At 36.7% G+C, this 23,066-nt stretch overlaps 1 long non-coding RNA gene across 3 annotated transcripts in view; it reads left to right on the top strand.

The window, feature by feature from the left end:
- Positions 1–20,702, top strand: part of LOC132541439 (uncharacterized) — a 39,139-nt gene extending 18,437 nt beyond the window's left edge. The window contains exons 4-7 of one of the 3 annotated variants that reach the window (XR_009552651.1): positions 8,163–8,276; positions 8,417–8,528; positions 9,105–9,227; positions 19,939–20,702. This is a non-coding gene — a long non-coding RNA (uncharacterized LOC132541439). Of the gene's footprint in view, positions 1–8,162; positions 8,277–8,416; positions 8,529–9,085; positions 9,228–19,938 lie in introns of all 3 variants that reach the window. The other 2 variants (XR_009552649.1, XR_009552650.1) reach the window with 2 other exon arrangements.
- The last annotated feature ends 2,364 nt before the right edge of the window (positions 20,703–23,066 follow it).

Raw genomic sequence — 23,066 nt, 5'->3', positions numbered from 1 at the left:
AGAATTTTTGCTATTAGATAATGTAAACCCATCAATGTTATGAAAGGCAGAGTCCAAGAAATTCTATCATATTCTTAAAGAAAATACACATAGTGATCACCAATAAACTGAAAGTTGACTGAAGCAGGAATGCAGAGCCAGGAGTAAACAGAAAAGTAAACACTGACTGGAAAAAATTAGGGTGATTGGGAGTAATTCTTATGGAAAGATGAGGACTGACCATATCATAATCAAACTCTTATATCTTAGGGTGCAGTAGGTATAGTGTGGAATTCTGTCCCTGTAATCTTTTAATCTTGTAAACTGTTATTAAATGACTAGTAAAAATTTAAACATACATATATAAAAGTTAAAAAGTATCTCAGGAACAGAAAGAATATCCCCTAATTGACAAGATTTAAAACATTTCCTGGAGGTAGGGTAGGGAAGCTCTTTTAGTGTAGCAGTGGCAAGTTGGTTTTACTAACTTTTTTCCTCTGTGCTATATCTTCTTTGAAAAAAATACCATTTCTATGCCAAGAAAGAGCCTTCACAAACAAAATCTTGTTCTTTGTCATTAAATTTTCTTTCCATTTTGCTTCAATTGCTTTAAATAGAATTATATTTTATAACAGTTTTTAGAGATTATAGTGTAGGCAATAGAAATGTTTGAGATCATCACTTTGAGACTACTGACTGAGTGACCAATCACTCTTATTTTTTTAATATTTGTATTTATTCATTAATATGAAAGATAGGAAGAGAGAAAGAACCAGTCACTCTATCACTCTATTGTATGTGCTGCTGGAGGCCGAATTCAAGACCTCCTGCTTAAGAGTCCACTGCTTTATGCATTATACCACCTGCCCCACGGCCACTAAAAACCAGTAACTCTTGAATAGAACCTAAAACTTACAGAAACTTTGTTGTCAGACCACATGAATCAACCAATCTTTGAATAATTCTGTCATCAGGCTACAAGTTGCACAAAACACTCAAGAAAGATTGCAACCAGTTTATATCTCCATAGAAAGGGCAATAAATGGAGGTAGGTGTGTGTGTGTGTGGGGGGGGGGTTGGCAAGCCATGACGCACCAGGTTAAACACATACGGTGCAAAGTACAAGGACCAGCTCAAAGATCTGGGTTTCAGCCCCTGGCTTCCCACCTGTAGATGATGTTGCCTTGCAATTGGTGAAGCAGGCCTGCAGGTGTCTATCTAGTCCTCCTGTCTCAATTTCTCTCTGTCCTGCCTGAAGCAGTGAATTGGTAGTGCAGACACTGAGCCAGAGAGAGAGAGAGAGAGAGAGTAAATGCTCATTCACTTAACAATTGTCACAGTCACAGTAGCATGGAATGTTCCTAACATTTTCTGTTCAACGTATCATTTTATGAATAGGAAATATTTGACTTCTAATTTCTTGTAGGAACTCCGACTTTGCCATTTATGTTCATAATCTAAGAAATTAGAGATGATCATTATGGTTAATATTCAATTCTTATTGCTGAAGAAAAGAATAGAACCAGTTTAAGGACTTTATAGCTTTACATAGTAAGAGGTGAATCCTCTCCTACTCTTCCAATGGAGATCTTGATTTACGAAAGAATGCTCATCCAGTAATGCCCCAGGGGGACCAAAATAGGATAATTTTGCCCCTTTAATTTCTTTTTCATATGAGACCATGGTGACAAGAGTGTTTGGTGTCTCTTTTATATATTCATGTCTAATCGCTAGCTCCATTGAATCAAATTGCCAACCCACATTGCTATTTGATCATCGTGATTCCTTGATATATGAAATCATGGTGGAATTTTCTTGGAATTATATATCTTAAGCCACTATAACATTCAATAACTTCCAGATGCTTTAACAATGATGGTCCACTGTGTAAAGGGATCACCATAGATTCTCTCCCTTTGATTTGTCACATTTTTGTGTAGTGTTTATTACCAGCCAAAATACTCAAGTAGTCTTCTACAGAGGTCTGTTTCTGACATCTGTACAAAACACTATAAAGAAAGGGGTTTGTTGTTCTCTCTTACTGGCCTGGTCTTTGACTTTTGATAAACTACCAAGAAAAAAAAAAATCAAATAAAGGAAAAAAAAAGCAACAATATAGTCCTGATGATATTCCTTCTGTCCTAGGCATCGAATAAATAGCGAGTGATTTCGAGACCTCCCATTCTTCATAGTAACACAATGAAAGATGTGAAAGAAGTGGCCCTGTATTGTCAAGAGCACAGCTCTTCACATCTTGCATTTACCTTTGCCTTCTTGTTGCTGCCATGCATGTGATCTCAGATTCTTTGCCACAGACCCATACAAAACTAATTGTTCATGTGATTTTCTTTCTGAGCCATTGCAGATGTCCCTTTCTGTAACAATTTAATTAACACTTTAAAATAATGATGCATTAATTAATGCCAAATTACAATGAAAATCCCGGAGAATTACACTTTATATCAACATTAATGCAAAATGAGTTCCTCCTGGATAATTTTTCTTACAATGAATACAAAAAGAGATAATACTAATTAGGCCATCAATTTAAATTTACCATAATTTCAATCCATGCCATTTATCTGTTCTCTAGCACAAAACAATTTCAGTTGGTTACCATACATTTGTACAGCAATAGGGTCGCCTGCATAGCAACTAGACATGGGTCATCTTTTGAGTATTGTAATATTGTAGCTCAGCTATTTAAAACCGTTTTCTTGTGGGAGAGAGAAGCTGAGACTAATAAATTTAACTCTTCATAAAAATAAAACACCTTGGCTTTAAAGATACACAGTCAATTTTTATAATATACATGCCACAAGTTAGCAGTTTCAGTGTATCAAGCTCCTTATGATTTTGCTTATTTTCCACTCTGAGGGTTCTGGCCAAAGAATTAGAAGAGTCACAGCATTTCCAGGGTCATTTGCTCATAAGCAAACTAAATCATCCCTTCCCTTATTCAAAAGTGACGTGATTTGTGCCTGGTACATTTCATTTTCATTTCTTCTAATCGGAGTGGCTCCTTTGAGCATGTGGAAGGCCAGGGGTTCAAAGCCTAATTTTATAATGCTTATCAAAATCAGACTATGTGACAAAAGCTTCTCAATTGCAGCTGTATTCTCTTTTAAGTGACCTTTTCTTCTTGTCTTTCATGTTGAGACATGGTTGGTATCTAGAACATTTGGAACCTGCAGAACATTTTGTACCTACGTCAAAATACCCATGACTAAATATTTTCATAAGATCCTAAGTATTTTTTTGCAGAAGCTTTTCAATAGTAGGATAGCATGTTGGGGCACAGTCACTCGGGGTTTAATCTTAGATTATACTCTTCAGAAAAGGAATCCAAGTGAATAAGATTCCACTTCCCATTTAAGGAATACTGACATATACTCTGCCAAAATGCATGAAAAAAATTAATAAAATAGCCAATTACAATGCAAAGAGGGCATGGGAATTTGCCAGTAAAACAAACACTTTTCAAACAATGAGAATGTCTAACTCCAGAAGGATCTCTGAAATCAGATTGTGCAGGTCTTGAACCTCTGGGATGTTTCCCTGGATAAATTATTTACTCCTCTTAGCAGTTTGAATGATCACTATGGCTCTCTTAAAGATTTCTGTCTTCTTCTGTTGAATGACAAGGAGAATTTGGCTCCTTATAGTTTGGTTTTCTCATGCTGTAAATCAGCAGTGAAATTCCTGCTTGTCCAGGTGTTCTCAAAGAACGTAGGCAATGGGCCTAAATGAAGTCTGGCAGAAAGAAATTAATTTTTAAAAAATCAATAAGCTCTGCCTTTGTTTTTATTCAGCTTTAGAGAAATACATATCAGTGACATTTACCTTGGACTGTGTCTCCATGCCTGAAATAACAAGAGCATGTCAGGGCAGATCAGGGTCCTGGGTGATCTACCTTCTTAGACTGGTCGACTATTAGTTAGTTCATGATGAAGAAAGTTGAAAACTTGACCTTGCAAGGTTATTTTGGTATTGTATAGTCACCCTTTAACCATACTTATATACCCAAATTCTGAAAGTCAACATGTGTTTTGAAGCTGGACCAATGAAGATTTTTTTCATGAAGATGGCAAGATCATAAAGCTAGTTCATCATATTTTTTTCATTGATTCTGTGTTTAAAATTTCCAAAGTTAACTGCAGAATCAAATGGTATGCATACATAGTTTAAACCAGTACCTGAAGTAACATTTGTCTGAATCCTTCTACACACACTTAAAATTATCTGCCTACCTTACCCCCTTCTCATGAAGGAGTAAAAGACTGTGAACTTTAGAGCATTCTGAAATAGAGCAGTATATATATATATATATATATATATATATATATATATATATATATACAACCATGTTGTAGGGTTATGAATACCTTCAAGTCTTCTTTTAATATAAAATTCTCTCAGCAAGGTTATTATAGAACAAACATTCCCAGATTATTTCTCATAAATAGTATAGTTTTATCTTTCTAGTCTGAGGTAATCAGTACATAACTGAAATGGTGAATGTCATACCTCACAAATAATGGATTATATTTAGCTAGAAATAATGTCTTCTCAAATAAAAATAGGACCCTCTTTATTGGTTAATTCTCCCACTCATGTTCATTTAAATGAGAAAATGGGAAATAAGTTAAATGTATTTTCAAAATATTTATTGTCGTCAAAGTTCGGGGCGCCAGTATGCCGGGCTAGCTTTGCGGGCGGGAGACTGAGACCAGGGACACATGGCTGAGCAGAGAAGCAGTATTTCTTTATACACAAGCAAACAGTTCAAAAAACTAATCACCACACAAATCTGTCCTGCCCCCCCCCCCCCACGGCATCTGGAACTCAGGAAATATCCCCGATGGGGGCGGGGAGAAGCAAGAAGCCTTAAAAGGCTAGGGCTAAACAAACCTGGGGGGGGGGGTGAGACCAAACCAATGTAACAGAATGACCATGTAAATAGACCACAACATCAAGCAATGTAACAGAAGGGATCCCAGAAGCAGAACTAGAAGCATACCAACAATTTACTTTTTATAAACTTTGTGTTTTAAGACTTGAATTTTTATTTATTTATTTATTTATTTATTTTGTTTTGGATAGAGACACAGACAAATTGAAAAAGAAAGAAAAACATCAGTTGCACGGCTTCACTGCTCATGAAGCTTTCCCCTTGGTTTCTCATATGCTGAAATCGTGCTTCAGGTTTCTCTCTGTTTGCCTCCCTCTCTGTCTCCATGTTCCTCTCGATGTCTGCCTGTCTCTACCTAATAACTAAATAAAGATAATATTTTTTAAAAATTACTATTTAAAAATGATAATTTATTTTTTAAAATAAAAAAATTGGGGACTGAGGGCTTGAGCCTGGGTCTTTGTGCACCGTAATTGACAAACTCTGCATCCCATCCCCTCCACTGGAACATTATCTTTCAATGTCACTTTGTCACTTAACATTTAAGAACCTGCTAAAATTGTGTCATCCCTGGGGTCCATACTCCCAGAGGGATAAAGAATGGGAAAGCTATCAGGGGAGGGGAGGGGATATAGAGACCTGGTGGTGGGAATTGTGTGGTGTTGTACCCCTCAATTTTGATCCTCAACTCTAGACGTAGATAGCAATTGAAATCTTAGCTGGGCATTGGAAACATTACTTATCTTCTCTGAAGTTTACGTTTTTTGCAAAATAAAAATGATAAATACTTTTGAAAATGATTCAAGAGTTTTCCACTTCCAGTTAGGATCTGTTTCTTAGAATTCATCCATTGATTCTGCACTGAGTTATGGTGTAGCCATAAGCCTCTAATAATAAAACAAATGTTAAGACTTAGTCTGTATCAAAAGTAATTCACAGTTTAAAAGTTCATTCAGGTGCACAGATAAATAATAAAAGTAGAATGTGCTGAAAAGAGGAATCAGCAAGAGTTGACATGTTGACCCAATATTTTTACTTATCTTTCTATTAAAGTAAACATAGTCTAACTAAACTAGCAATGAGCCAAGGATTTTAATTCTTGAACTCTTTCAGGGCACGCTCTTACCAGATTGAGAAGTCGGCACCACAGAAAATGTATTTCTGGACAACTTCTTTGTAGACACACACCAAAGTAGAGACAATGAGTTCTCTGAAAGTAAAGCTTTCATATAGTTGAATATGTAGCTATTAAGCTGTCTAACATTAAGGCCTATGTAAATTGACCTTCTGAACTTAATCCCCAACACTGCATATGTGAGTGATGTTCTGGTCCTCTCCCTATCTCATTAATTAATAACAATGAGGGAGTCAGGCAGTAGCGCAGTGGGTTAAGTGCAGGTGGAGCAAAGTGCAAGGACTGTCTTAAGGATTCCGGTTTGAGCCCCCACTCCCCATCTGCAGGGGAGTCGCTTCACAGGCAGTGAAGCAGTTATGCAGGTGTCTAGCTTTCTCTCCCCCTCTCTGTCTTCCCCTCCTCTCTTCATTTCTCTCTGTTCTATCTAACAATGACAACATCAATAACAACAACAATAATAACTGCAACAATAAAAAACACCAAGGGCAACAAAAGGGAAAATAAATATAAAAAATAACAATGAAATGTATAAATGAACAGCATAAAAAAAGTGTTACAAATATTTGTGTAATTGGCAACTGGGTTAGGGATAAATGAAAAGTTCAGATTGAGGAACATCTGGAAGGAAGCAGAGCAAAATGAAGAGGAAGAGCATAAAAAAAGCTAAGAGTTACCAAAGATAGAAATAAAAGTGCTCTTTTCACAAAAGAAAAATATATATAATAAAAAATGTAAAGCAGTGTGTCCATAGATTTTTAAAAGTGAAAGATTTTAGACTTAACAATACATTTCAGAGAACCCAACAAGAGAAATAAGGGAAGTCTCACATAAGGGATATCAAAGACAGAAGCAAATTCTATTAGCTTCCAGAAAGGGAGAGAAGTCCATGTGTAGAGAAAGAGTGAAGTTGACGTCAGATTTGGCTACAGAAGTATTGGTGACAGCAGTGAAATAGCATAGTGGTTATGCAAAAAACAAACAAAAAAATCATGTATTAAAGTCTAATGGCCAAGATTCAATTCATGGCACCAACATAATCCAGAGGTGAGCAGAAATCTAGTAAAAAAATAAATACATAAAAAATAAGGGAGGGTCAGGCGGTAGCGCAGTGGGTTAAGCACATGTAGCCTGAGCGCAAGGACCTTGTATGGATCCCAGTTTGAGCCCCCTCTCTCCCCACATGCAGGGGAGTCACTTCACAGGTTGTGAAGCAGGTCTGCAGGTCTATCTTTCTCTCCCCATTTCTGTCTTCCCCTCCTCTCTCCATTTCTCTCTGTCCTATCTAACAACAATGACATCAACAATAGCAACAACAATAATAAATGCAACAATAAAAGTTAAAAATATAAGAAATTTTGAATAAAACACAATAATCTAAAATATTTTAAAATATTAAAAGAAAAATATACTTATGGTGACATTGCTAGTTGTAGCTAAATACTGGAAATGACAACATTTCCACATAAGAGCACATCAAGCAACCATTAAAAGCTTTATCTCATGACAGAGAACCTAGTGGGGATATGGAAAACTGAGAAATGTTATGCATGTACAAACTATTATATTTACTGTTGAATGTAAAACATTAATTTCCCAATAAAGAAATTTAAAAAAGTTTTATCTCAGACAAAAATTTAAAAACCCGAGAAGCTATATTGAAGAAGTATATTGCACTTTGAGCAAAAGATTTACACATACATTTCCAGACCTTTCCATTTTTTTGTTTAAATGGAGCAACCGAAAGAATGCATGTGGGGATTTCAACTTTTAATGTTCCAGGTTAGATAGAACTACATGTGACTTTTTAATGACTGCATGTGCTCTGATGAGCTTTCACTAGTTCTTTTAAGAGAAAAAGTGATGCTTACCTATTGATATAACTCTTACAGAACTCTAAGACTAGATACTAATTGGGAGCTACTTTGAACTGCTGCAATAGTCCTGGTGAGATGTTACAAGGCTCAAATTGAGACAGTGACAAAGGGGACAGACCCAGGGGGTTTTATTGGATTGATGCTCAGGAAAAAAAAAAATGAACAGGAATTGGTGAGCAATTTGGCTAGGGGACATGTCAAGGATGACTCTGAAGTTTCCAACTCCTCTGATATTTTTCTTATCATCAACTCCTAAATTTAGGCTTGAAAGACCTATTATACACATCCTTCTAAAGAAATGTTGTGATACAAAAGGCAGATATTTATATGATGCTTCCAACAGCTCCTTCTATGAAAGCACTTTTGAAGCAGATTTGTAAGTACACCTACATTGTGAGTCACAGATATTTTATTTTCTAGAAAAACATGTTCTACAGAATTTCCCCACCTGTGTCATTAAGCAAAAGCGTTTGCTTTATTCACCACTAACCTCTATCTGTGCTTTTTTGAGTGCAGGTTCAAAGGCGTGTTCCACGAATATATCTTTCCCCCAAGTGTGTTGAAACCTGCTGACAAAATATATGTCACCTCATACCTTTATGGAAAAATGGGCCAAATGTATGAATAGGTAATTTATAATAGAGACAAAACAAATGGGGGATGTCCTTAGGACAAAATGCTTAATTTCTTCAGCAACGAAAATTAAATCTAATTATACCATGGCAATAATAACTTATTTTCCTCTTCCTCCTTCTTTTAGACAGAGGAGAAATAGTGGGAGAGGGAGAGGGGGAGGAGGAGGGGAGGGGGACAGGGAGAGAGAAATTGAAAGAGACCACAGCATCAACATTTTCTTACCTGCTGTAGGGGCCAGGCTTGAACCTGGGTTATGAACATAGCAAAGAAGCATAGTATTCAAATGAACTATTTCACTGGCCCACAAAAAAATAGCTACTTGTGAAGCGACCCCCCTGCAGGTGCGGAGACAGGGGCTCGAACCTGGATCTTTATGCTGGCCCCTGTACTTCGTGCCATATGCACTTAACCTGCTGCACTACTGCTGGACCCCCATACCACTAATTTCTTAGTCACTCATCTGTCATTGGGCATCCAGGTTGCTTCTAAATTATGACTATTAAAATTGTGCTTCTATGAACAAAAGTGTACACAGATCTTTTTGGATAGGTATTTTTGTTTCCTTTAGATAAATTCCCAGGAGAGAGATTGCTGAATCCTAGTGTTCTGAGAAATATCCATACTGTTTCCACAAAGACTGGACCTATTTACATCCTAACCAGAAGCATGTACATAAAATATAGTTAACAAAGTAAGTGAAAAGTTTTCTATGACACAGAATTTTGATTTTTAAATATTTTATTTGTGTATTTAAAGAGGAGATATAACAAAACTAACTTACATGTTAATATTTATAATCTCTGAAAAATTGGATTATAATAAATTTTACTATAATTGTCATTCCTCTCTTTTTAAATATGGCATAAAAGAATGAACCCAGTCTCTCTTGCATGTTATGTTCCACTGAGCAACCTTCGAAGTCTAATTTTTTCATTGCTTTATTATTATTATTTATTTACTTATTTTTATTTGTAAAAAGGAAACACTGACAAAAACCATAGGATAAGAAGGGTACAACTCCACACAGTTTCCACCACCAGAACTCCATATAGCATCTCCTCTCCTGATAGCTTTCCTATTCTTTATCCCTCTGGGAGTATGGACCCCAGGTCATTATGGGGTACAGAAGGTAGAAGGTCTTTTTTTTTTTGGAATTGCTTTCCCCACTGAACGTGGGTATTGACAGGTCAATCCATACTCCCAGCCTGTCTCTCTCCCTTAGTGGGGCAGGGTTCTGGGGAAGCATGTGGGGAAAGGCCCACTGTCTGGGAAATCCAGGCCATCATCTCCATGAAGGTCTGAAAGATTCGACCCTGAGCAATCTCCTCACAAGAGAGGCAGTAGACAGATCCTCACTTGATCCCATGACCTTATGGTGGATGGAGTTTTCCAGACCATGAACTTCCTCGCATATGTTTCCTCATTCCCTTTGAACAAAGGTCATAAGTTACCATATATGGCCAACTAAAATCCACTGCAAATATCCTGGTTTTGCTTAACTGCCGCCTCCCCCGCTGCCCTGAGATGCTCATGATTCACCTTTAAAGAGAAGCCTGCCTATGCATGGTGAGCTCATGACCAGACCTTATATGGTAACTTCCTGGTAGTGAACAAACACCTGATAGGTCAAGACTTAACTCTGGATTGTGTGTGTGGCTCAATGATTACCATAACCTTTTTCTAACCCTTGGGAAAATCTACCTACCTTTGTCCCAAAATAAACGAGTCGTCTCTCTGAAGCTTCTCCTAGAGGAGGTCCTGATTCCTCTCCACATACTCTCTCTTGTCACCAGGGTTCCCAGGACCCCCAAGGTGGCCCGTCTCCCCTCCCTCCACCATGGTTGCCAGCAGATGCACAGAGGAGAAACGGCCCCCACAGAAGTGGGGCTCCAGGCCACATCGGTGGGGTCGTCTGCCCAGGGAAGTCCAGTTGTCATCATGTTAGCATCTGGAACCTGCTGGCTAAAAAAAGAGTTAATATATAGAGTCAAACAAATTGTTGACTAATCATGAATGTAAAAGCTGGAATAGTTCAGATGAAGAGTTGACTATCTCCATTGTGTAGATAGTGAGGAATATTATTTATTTATATTCCAAAGAAATTAGTATACTAGTTTTTCTTTTTCTTTCTTTTTTTTTTTTCTGAGCCTGACATCTGATATATAGGTGCATCCAAGTTATTGTCTGGGGAGATGATGGCATGACTGGAAAAAGGACCAGAAAGCTGGATCAGGGGAGAAAGTAGCTCCCAAATATGGGAAAGGTGTATAAATATTGTTGATTGTAAACCCCATCAATTGGATCTGATCTGGGCCTCCTATTCAGCTTAGGAGACTGTATGACCTTGGCATCCCTGTAGATCTGAGCTCACATTCTGTGGTCATGAGTAGGAATGCTTCAAGCTGCCCCAATATCAGTACCCATCTTCCTTAAGTGGAACAAAGAATATGCTGTCCAGCCTCCCTTCAGAAAATGGGACATTCTCTGCCATTGTTAATTCACAATGAGGGCAAGGTCCTATGGGGGCCCACAAAGGGGCCTATTGTGATTTTCCTGTTAGAGATGATCAGTAACAATGGAAAGAGGGATCTATTAGAGGTCTAGGCCCATCACGTCTATTTGGGAATCTCAGGACTCCCTGAATAGGGCCCCAACTGATGGGGTGGCTTGGTAGTGACTAAAGATTCATTGTTAAAGTATGCCAGTCTCTTGCCCTTATTCACCTTTTGCCACCCTTACTTTTTGAAAATGGGCTAGAGCTAGAAGAGAAAGGGAAAACATACACAGAAAGAGAGAAACCACAGCACTACTTTTCCATCCATGGAGTTGTACTGGTGTTGTCCATTGGGCACTGTCCAAGATCTTGAACTTCAGGGCTCACACATATGTCAGTGTCTGTGCACCACCAGGTGAACTATCTACCTGCTACTAATCCTTTCACCAGGTCTCTAAAGTGATGCACAAATGTCAGAGGCAATTATCAAAAGCAATTTTCCCCAATAGTATGCTTTCAATAATGTTGTATATTTTTACAACTTAACCTGATTCTTTTCTTTGTGAAATTTGTATTGATTAATAGATGAATAGACAGACAGGCACAGACACCAACATCAGTTCAGAAATTTAGGAAAATTACCATATGCCAAGACACATATATTTATTTAACTACAGAGTTGTTTGGGAATTGTTTGTCATTACATAAATGTTTACAGAGAGAAACAAATCCAGAATGTATAAGAGGGACAGGGACTGAGAAGTGATATAAGCCAAGCCCTCATTTTGTAGGTGGTTAAGACTTTCAAATGCAAGAGTGAGGTACTTACACACTATCGGCAATAATGTGGATGGTTGACTGATGATGGACAGATAGGAGGCTATTTTAATAATCCTGGGAGGAAGTAATAAAGTCCTGAAAAGGAAAGTTGTATTGGGTTTGGAGAGCAGATGAGGTTTTTGAAGGTACTTAGGAAGTAGAATTGACATGTTAGAATCAGATTAATTATAATGGCAAAGAAAAGAAAGGAGTTAAATATAACTGAGTTTTCTAGGCTAGGTTACAGGAGAGGGCAGTGTCATTGCCTGAGATAAGCTATCACTTTTTTCTTCACAATATCACCACAATGTGGGATCGTAATAAAGAGCAACTCATTGACTAATTAGGCTACGTTTGTCTCTTCTTTAGAGGAACTTGACTTTAGATTAATAGCTATTTATGCTTAGCTTCATATAGTTTTGAGAGCTAGAATGGAAGACGTATGAATCAGACACATGGGTGGATACCTGCACTTTGCTTTGAAACTGCATTAATAAACTTTATCTTGGCTATGCCGATATGTTCTGAGCCATTTTTGTCTAGATCCTCCTTGTCACAGAAGCAGCATCACAAGTAATTTCTGGGGCAATAAAACTATTTTTAAATTTTCTACTTTATATCAATTAGAAGCTAATTTGAAATGTTGTAGTGTAAAGGTGAAAGATATTTCTGGTCCCAGTCATCAGTCTTAATGAGTTGTTTTTAAACCAATATATTCCCCTTCTTTCTTCAGGCTCCATATGTTCTTTTCCACTGAGATATGGATTTATGCCCTCAGTGAGACACAGTAAACAGACATATTCCGAGAATACTTTTTAGCAGGCATGTCCTGCTGACATTCCTTTGCATGGAAGAAATATTATTTCTTATGGGAAACAAATTTAAAAGTAGGGCTGCATGCCTCTGTTTTCACCAAAGTTGTTGTAGATTTGACTAACTCAACACTGGAACAATCTTAAAAGTATCAGACTCTGGTCACTGAGCCAGTGCATCTGCTACACTCTAACCAGTAGGAGGGTTTGAACCTGCGAACTTGCACAGAGCAGCCACCCAGCCTCAACCATCATATTTTGAATATCTCACAAAGGGTCTACGTTCTTTTTAGATATATATTACAAAGGCTTATCTTTTAGCAAGTTGAAATTAGTCTTCAGTTGCTTTTATCTATCAAAATGAATACAATGAAGTCAGTTTCCTATTTAATATATAAGGACTTTAAATGCTAAGATAGAGACTTTGTAGTGTTTTGTATGTCTGTCCTTTCTCTTGCTCTTAATGTCCTTTGATCTATTCACTTCTTTTTTTTTTCCGTCTACTTATTTTTAAAACAAATGTTTTTAGAAATTGTTAAATGTCTAAATTTGTTAAGCAGCTTTCAAAACAGATGTTCAGAAATAGTCTTCTACTGTTCTCTCCTCTAGATATTTCTCTTCAATTCAGGGTCTATCCAACCACTGGAATAAAAAGTCAAAGGTAGGCCAGCAATGGCACTGTTAAGCTTGTCTAAAGGATATGAAAATGTTAATTCAAAAAGATAATTACATCCCTATGTTCATAACAGCAACATTGCTCATAATAGACAAAACAAGGAATCATTCTAAGTGCCCACTGATAGGTGACTGAATAAAAAGCTGTAGGTATATATATTAAATAGACTAATACTCAGCTTGGAGAAAATGAAATAATTCCTGTTTGCAGTAACACTGATGAAACTTAAGGTGGTTGTGTCAAGTAAAGTGAAGGACAGGAAGTGAAAAGCAAATATCAATCTTTTAAATCATAATAAACAAAGTACAAAAAAAACTTTTTAAGTAGGGACCAGATGGTGGTGCACCTGCTTGAGTGCACATGTCACAGTGCACAAGGACCCAGGTTTGAGCTCCTAGTCCCCTTCACAAGTGGTGAAGCAGCGCTGCAGGTGTCTCCCCCTCTCTATTACCCCTCTTTCCTCTCTATTTCTTGCTGTCATTATCCAATAAATAAATACAGTTAATAAAGAAAAAATCTTTTAAGACACAATAAACCTGCTTATAGACTTTGTGAGATAATAGGATGGTTGAGGTTGGGTGGCTGCTCTGTGCAAGTTCACAGGTTCAAGGCCCCCTACTTCTTACCTGCAATGGGGAAGCTTCACAAATGGTGAAGTGCCTATCTCTCCCTTCCCACTCACTTCCTCTTTTCTATAGAATAAAATGAATGTGATTACCAGAATGAAAGGGAACATTTATTGGGAGAAAGGTGACGATAGGAGTCATTTGGTTTCTGTGATGATCCTAGAACGTTGGTGGTAGATGTAGTAAGACATATAAACCTACAGAAAGCTGAGGCTGAAATCCTGAAATGTTACAGTATTGTAAACAAAGGATAAGTTGATGACATTAGAATTGTATACAAGGGAACTAATCATGTGTTACAAGGCTTGTAGGATATGGAAGACTTATCAATGTAGTCCAAATACGACTTTGTTCTGCGTAATATCTGATCAGTCTCACCTCTGATTTCACTCATCATTGCCACAGCTTCTTTTATTATTTGTTGTTATTGTTACATCAGAGTGTTGCTGCTCCAGGTGAACTTTGCAGATAGAGAGAGATAAACTAGTGCAGAGACAGTGGGATAGAGAGATAGAGGGGCAGGAATTGTAGTCCAGAATCTTTCCTCCAGAGCAGACTGGGGATGGTGTTACAGTGGGGTGAAGGCTAGAACATGGGTCATGTGCATGGCAAAGTGGACATCTTTTCCAAGTAAGCTATCTTAGTGGGCCCATAGACAGTATCTTTGAACCTAATTTCTACCCACTTTGCACTGACTGTTTTGTTCAAGTGAAGATCTGATTTACTTTATTTTTTTCTTTTTGCCACCAGGGTTATCACTGTAGCTGGGTGTCAGCACTATAAATCCATCACTCCCTATGGGTGTTTTTTTTCCCCTTTTATATTTTCTGTTTTGTTTGATAGGACAAAGAGAATTTGAAGAAGGGAGGAGGAGAGAGATAGACACCTGCAGACCTACTTCAACACTCCTAAACCATCAGTGGGAGCTCAAACCCAGGTCCTTGCACACGGTAACACGTGCTTAACCCAGTGTGCCAACCGCCACCTGGCTCAAGATGTAGTATTTTAATGTATTTATCTTTCTGTCTGGACTTCTCTCATCTTACAGAAGTTGGTGAGAGAAACCTGCTGTGAAACCAAAAGTTGCAAAACAGTGAGTGTCCTCAGGGTCATATCTTAATAGAGACATGGTGAATGTGCAAATAATTCTCTTAGGTTGTTCCCTGAATTAATATTAGGAACTATTTCAGCTATTTCTATGTTCTTTAAATGTTTAAGTTAACAGTGAGCCCTTTGGTCTTCCATGGTTTACTAAACAAGTATTTTCATACTTTGACTTTGTTTCTCCCACCCCCAACCTCTATTCAGACAATTTGCATACAAGACATTGTTTCAGATTTTACATTCCAAAGAAACTCAAGCTTACCTCCAAGGCAGCTTCCTAAGAGATCTAGTTAAGTACTTTTATCAACAAAGTGGGCAACTAAAGGAAATGCCTCATTGGGCACTGAACAAAAACCAAAAAAGCAAGCGCAGGGGCAGCTAATTCAGTTGAGCGCACATGTTACAGTGAAGGAAAACCAGGCTTCAGGTCCCCTGTCCCCACGGCAAGGATGAAGCAATAGAGAGGTGTCTTTCTATTCCTGTCTCCCTAGCTCCCTCTTTCATCTCAGTTTCTCTTTATCTCTCTCCAATAAAATAATAATACAATAACTATTCATTATTTATTATTTATTTATGAAAGTAAATAACATTTAAATTATTTTTAAAGTTATTAGTAGATTTGCAATATGACAGAAAAAATGAGATCTGATAACATTTTTCTAAGTTGTTTTTTTTTTTAATTTCTTTATTTTGGGACTAGTGACTATGCAATATTTTTCACACCAGTATTAAGACAACAGCTAAAAGAGTTCCAAAAGCTAATATTCTCTCCCTTCGGCAGTCTTGCTGCTTCTCTAACCACTGAAGTCTTGAGTATTTTGAAAATAAAAGCAAACAGAAATATTATTATATATCTAACATTATAATTATATACAAAAATACAGGAATACAATAAGGATACAATAATATATACTACATGTGCATCTATACTGTATTCTAGGTTAAATTTACATTTTATGCTCTCTCTAAGCTAGTCAACATTCACTCTTTTGCTACATGGCTATTGACCTCTCATTCACACTATTCTATGACTGTGGCTGATTTCAAAATTTCCAGAAAGGTGTCGTATCTTCTTCAACTTGAGACTTGCCCCTGTTATTTTTGTACTCAAAAGGCAGCTTACTACCAGTACAATTTAGGACCAGGAAATGTTTTTAAAGTCATATTTGCCTTGTTAAAACCTACGTTTTTGGTTGTAGACAAAAAGCAAAACCAACTTAGTATTGCTTTGCAAAAAATACATTTCACTCCACACTGATTCAAACACCATCAGCAGTGTCCCTCCTTTATCCTAGTTTGGCTTTTTAATCAAATTATTTCTTCATCCATTCAACTTATAGTTAAATGTACCTTGTGTCAAGTACTATAAAATGCTAAGATGAAAATACTCAGTAATATCTTCTTACAATAATAGAGAGCAACAAAATGACTTTTTCTGTGATGGCTTAATTCTAATTATGGAAAGAAAATATGCTTTTGCAGTATAGGTTTTTGTTGTAAGTTACTTTTATAAGGTGAGATTTTATTTTTGCTTAACTTCAAATAAAAAGATTTCATTTGGTCTATGAGTTCAAGGAAAATCAGGATGTATGTACTGAGCTCAGTTCTGCACAAGTGTAGATATGGATAGGTTATTCCACTGTTTCTGGAAGGCTGAGCTGCTGGCATTGGTTTAAATAGTTTTCTGGTTCCAGATAAATGATTGTAATTTTTGTTCTAGTCTCTTAAAGAAACTTGGTGGGACTTTGATGAGTATCACATTAAATTTGTATATGGCTCTGGGGAGAATTTTTATTTTGATGATATTAATTCTTCCAATTCATAAGCATGGGATATCTTTCCATTTCTATCATTTTCTGCTTCTTTGAATAGTGACTCATAGTTTTCAGCATACAAATCTTTCACTTGTTTGGTCAGGTTTATTCCTAGATATTTTATTGATTTTGCTGTGACAGTGAATGGGCGTGATTTCTGGATATCCTCTTCTTTAGACTTAGTGTTTGCCTAAAGTTTAAACAGTTTCATTCAATCGTTGACTCATTTCCTTCATTATCTACCTTCCTTTTTGTTTCTGTTATGGAGTCCAGTTTGAAGAACAAGAGAAATGTGGAAAGTTACTTGGTTCAATATTTGTTGCACTTTTCAATTCAAATTTTACATATAATGAAATAGATAGTTATGTTCTTATGATTCCTGCTTCATTCTTTTGTAATGTCCCTTTGTTACTTGTTTAGATCTATAGACTTGCAAATGCTGAATATATCTATGCCTCATTTTTTATTGTTGTTATCTGATTGTTTAATGTGTTCCCTATACAGGTTTTGTTTTTTTCTTATTCTTCTTATATTCCTCTCTCTCCTTTTCTTCCTCCCTCTTTCCTCCCCTTCCTCCCTCCCTTCCTTCCTTTCATATCTTTCTTTCTTTTTCCTTCTTTCTTTCTTTTTTTTTTTTACCAGAACCTGAGAATCTCTTTGCAAAGCGATGCTATTTCCCCCACCCACAAGTCTTGTACTATCAGTATTGTAGGTTATATGAAGTCACAAATTCTCCTCTATGTTTAGCTATCTTGATAGTCAAATAACGATTGGATAATGATATATAGAAATATCTTTAATGTCCTTAAACCAGTAATCCTCTGATTGTTTGCTAAGGGAGTCCACTCACTACTTCACTGGTTTATAATTGTGTCTTACCTTTCACTTCTTGCACATAGTGGTTCAAGTGTAGTCACAGCAGAGTTTAGGGTTTCCTTAACTCTATTAGTGGTGTGTACTGCCCTTCACATACAGATGGAGGGGGATGTTTCCAGAAATGTGTTAGATTTTCTCAAAGCCCTCTATGAAAATTACATTCCCTTTATTTGCTTAAAAACATAAACATTTTTCTTTCTTTTTGATTCCAAGTTTCATTGCTACCGTTGGCATCTATGATGCTAGGCAATTATCTTTGTTTTTGTCAAATGCCCTGTGGTTATGGTTTTTCTCACCTTGTCTGTTCTGAATTGGCTCAAATGAAGACAAGTCCAGAAAACAACTTTTTTTTTTTTTTTCAGGGAACTCCATGAGAAGTCAGATAATGATAATTCTCTGGGAATGGTCTATTAGGGGGTTCCAAATCCATTCTCTGTAGTGGCTACTAGATTGCTAATTTTTTAAAAAGACAATTATCCTGATTCCAAAGTGATTGGTTTTTAAGGTTACCATAGAGCTGGGAGAAAGGGGATGGGAACAGGACAAATTAAATTACCACAAAGCTCAATATTCTCACTAAGTTTCAACTTTTTTTTTTTCTTGACTAAACATTCCTTAGATTGTTGCACATTTGTGACTAATTTCAGTTCTTAAACATTTGACTACTGATTATCATTGTTCTCACTGACTTTATGGAAGAAGATGTGTGTGTGTGTGTGTGTGTCCCTGTGTGTATGTAGTGTGTATTTTTAAGATAGAACACACACACACACACACACAGAGTTAAAGAGACTATAGCAGTTATTGCTAACTAGTGATCTTTCCACCTTTACTTGTTGGTACCAAATATGACTTTATAAACAATAAAAAAGCACCATGTGCTATGCAAGAGATAGTGTTTCTTAGTTTTTAAATAATAATAGCAATAATATTTACTATAGGTAGTAAAAAGTCTAGATACATCAACAACAAGTACAACAGATAGTTATTGATACTGTAATATATGACTTTACATTGGCACTTACATCATTTCTTTATTTGGATAGAGAAAGAGAGAAATTCAGAGGAAAGGGGAAGGGAGAGAAGGAGGGAAGCACATGTGTCATGGCTTCAGCACATGCATCAAGCACACTCACAAGGCTTCTCCCCTGCTGGTGGGGGTATATATAATTTTGTTAAGACTTTTAGCTGATACAGTAAGTACACTGACTCTGTGCTGCTCAGTAATACTCTCCACTAATTTCTGGGAAACATGCTCCATTCCTGAAGAGATGTACTTGGGGATCTCTTCAATACTTCTGCAAGATACCTCTAATTTCTTTCATTTAGGCAAATTGACTTGCTTGGACTACTTATCACCTTAGCTGTGACTGTTTCCTTCGTAAGAGTTGTCCAGTACACTGACTATATCCCAGAATTTTTGAAATATTCAGTAGTTTCCACAGGACATGGAAAATGGCAGGAAATGAAGGGCTTTTTCTACTTGCTGTTATCAGCTCTTTCACCCACTTAGCTATATCATCTCAATGGATTTGAATTTATCAATATGTAAAAAATATAGAATTAAAATATTGGCATCCCTATTTCATGAATGCTTATATAAGACTTTTAATTCACTCCTCATAACAAATCTTTGAGTTATTTACTACTTATTATTTCCATTTTGTAGAGGAAGAAATAGAGGAATAGGTGATTTGTCCAAAATGACAGACATAGTACTTTTTAGGAAAATTGTATTTCTTAAGTTTGGTTGTAAGGCAAGGAAATTAAAGGGATAAAACTGAATGTGAAATACTATGTTCATTAGTAGAACACAAATATTTTGCTGTATATTTATGTAATTGAATTAACTGCTGCTATAATGTGCTATCTAGCTTGCATATTAGATATCAGAGTTCTAAGGAATGCCAAACTAATTTGCAGAGAGCTTTACTGATAACCATACTTCACCTTGAAAGCATTATGTGACCTCTGACAATTTTTTAGTATCTCTGTGCCTTCAAAAAAAAATGGAGATAGTTAATTTAGCCATCTACCGTGTGAGTTGCTGTTTGGGAATTTGGATATCAATTATTTTTCTGATTTCCTTGGAATAAATTCCTACTATAAAAACAATTTGGGCTATTATAATGACAAGTATGTTCATGTACATTAATTTCCCCCTTATGTTCTTATTGCCAGCAGATGGAGGTCGAAATTGAATTGCTGCTGACTGTTGTCCCTTGTTATGGCCTGTGGATATATGACAATTGAGGAAGAACTTAGAGGAATGCCAAGTAGCAGAGCATGAAGTAGTGGGTGTGATCCACTGACTTGAACATTTTATGGCTGATAGCATTTGGCAAGAAAATACTACAGCCTCCATAGTAGTCTTATAAATAGATCTCAACACCAACCATGCCCAAACCTCTTAATATTTGATTTGCCATGAACTATATGAATTTACCATAATGGATTCTTGTAATATTCACCTACCTCACTGGTTCCCTCACACAGTGCCCGCAGAGCAAAATAAATCACACTTGAAAAAAAAAGTCATTGTTTCACTGCCCATTTGCATTTGGTACACAGAAAGTAGAGGCAAGTTAAACAACCTTTATATACTCTATTTTTCTTTTAATTTCTTATTGAGTTATCTATCTTTTCATTTTGTCTGTCTGTTTGCCCATGTTTTTTTTTTTTCCTTACTAAGGTGTTCTTGTATAATCTTGTAGAGATGACCAACCGATGAGGATTACACATATAGTTTATTTGTATGTGTCACTGTTTGTGTTTTCCATGAGCTTTCACAAGATTCTTCAGAGGGGTTTAGGACTTCAAAAAGCTTATGAATTCCTGATTCAGATCTTTGGTTTAATGGAGCAGTGAAACTTTGTATATTTGTTTTAATGACTGAGACATAGCATTTTATGTGAATGAGAACAAGGGAATAGTGGAGAAGAACAGCTTGGAGGCCATTATTACCTTTCCCATCTTCATTTCTTGTCATGAATTATTAATCATGAGGTAACACTTCATCTGATGCTTTGAAAATTCTCCCCCTGGTAAAAACAGTCTAATTGAATTGGAGGAAGTAGAGCAGGAAGAACTAAATGTGGTCTTGATGGTTTCACCAAGAACAATTATACACCCTCCAGACTACTCCACCTGTTTGAAAGCCCAAGGCCCACTAATTTTCGTGCCACAAGGGAAAAATAGGAAAGTATTAAAAAAATTAAAATTGTTGAGCTTCAAACATTTCTTTTTGGAGACTACTTCATTTTAGCTAAGAGGCAAATGGAGGGGTAAGGGAAGATAAGGGTGTGGGTAAGGGTCAGATGTCTGATAAGTGAGGGTGTAAGACAGTTCAATTTCTCTGGACTGCAAATTGAAAATATAATAAAAGTGTTAATATACGTACATCACTCTAGCCGGCAATTCTAATTTTAGGGTGTTTGTTCCATCGATATGTTAACTAGACATTATAATAATTCACTTACATAATAGAATATCATGGAATAATATCAAGAGATCATAGAATATCATAGAGTATCAAGGGATCATTTGAAATATGATTAAAGATATTTTGTATGAAGCTGTTTTTGGTACACTGTGTGCCAAGACAGTAACAGGTAAATATTTATGTATTGCAAAATACTAAATTGATAAGAAATGTAATCCTATGTGATTGAGAGTCCAGTCCAACACTTAGAAGCAGATGTTTTTTCCAAAGATAGAGTAGTACAGGCACTGCCAAAAAGTAAGAAATGATATCTCGGAATAGTCCAGGCAGGAATCTGGAAGAATTAAGATGGAGGAAGGAGAGCTGTAAAAAAAAGGCAAAGATATGTTATTGCAGTTATATTATACAATTAGAGATGACATTATTATAGGGGTGCGAGAACAAGGGTTATTTAGTTTGCACTGAAGTAGATTCTTGAATGGATGAAAATTCAATCAGCAGGAGGATGTGAAGTAGAGACATCACACAGGATGATTTCAGCCACATAAACAAGACTGGCCCTGTACAATGATTTCTACTCAACCCTCTGGCTTCCTGGCCTAAGCTGATTATTATTAAGCATTTATGTGGCATTTCATATGTACAAGTGCTTTACAATCATTTATTATTTATTCTGCACAACGTGAGAAAGCCGCAAATCAAGGACAGGGATAAAGTTAATACAATTTTATTAAACAAGAGGGGTGTGCCTAGCAGCAGGCTTTGCTACAACCAGGGAGTGTGACCTCAACAGAGAGAAGAAACATGGCAATTCCTTGTGTGTGTGTGTGTGTGTGTGTGTGTGTGTGTGTGTGTGTGTGTGTGTGTGTGTGTTACAATTTACAATTTAATCAGGATTAAGTCAGGTGACCCTGCACACCTGGTAGAACTCCTGGGAGGCTGACAACCTGGTGTGTCAACTCACAAGAAAGCCTGTTTCTGAATCTGTCATTTCTGTCACAAGTTTCTTCCTTCCTCCCCCCTTCCTTTCCCGTTTCCCCATTACCTTCCTTTTCAGCCGTATAGATGTTATTTCTCATATGTTTATCCTTTTGTCTTCATGCCCCATATCTATCTCCTTCCCTTTATATTTCTTTCCTTCTTCGTTTGCCCTCCTCTCTCTCTCTCTCTGACTCTCTCATCTCTGTTTTTCTTTCTCTTTCTCCCACAGACATGGAGATACACATACTACACACAGAGAAAGAAGCAGAATTTAATTGTGTGAGGTGCAGAAGGTCATTTCTTCTCTAAGATAGCACTCCTTCACTGCCTTCTTCTGTGACCTGACACATGGAAAATTTTAACTCGATTTGTACAGAGAGAATAATGCCAGTGTTAATCCAAGTTGCTTGGAAGGTCATTTAAAAACCATTCCAGGTTGTTTTACTCCCACTGCTAGTGTTCTTCAGGCACTTCTCATAAATGCTAATGAATAATTCACCTTGGTAGTATAGACAAACACAGGCTGGTAGTGTTATTTGGAAATCATTCAAAGTGACTAATGAGTCATTTCCTTAGATTTTATTTAACAAAGAAAAAACATTTGAGATACTTGGTGAATCATACATCATTATGGTACCAAAATCTTAAAAGCTCATATTAATTTGGGAAAGTTTTGATTGTATTTAGCAAAAAAAAAAATAGCCTGAATGACGGAGACATTTTTAAGTTATATATAAATTCATTGCATTCTAGGCAGAGTTTTACTAGTCCATGAACAAAGAATGCCTCAGCTAGTGGTCTCAATGGCCCAGTTTTGAAAAATAGACATCAATCAGTTGTTGTTAACACATACATTGAAAATAATAGAAGGGAGATGAGCATGCTC

Source organism: Erinaceus europaeus, chromosome 11 (assembly GCF_950295315.1).
Source record: "Erinaceus europaeus chromosome 11, mEriEur2.1, whole genome shotgun sequence".
NCBI classification, from domain to species: domain Eukaryota; kingdom Metazoa; phylum Chordata; class Mammalia; order Eulipotyphla; family Erinaceidae; genus Erinaceus; species Erinaceus europaeus.
This window is presented reverse-complemented; position numbering and strand designations above follow the sequence as displayed.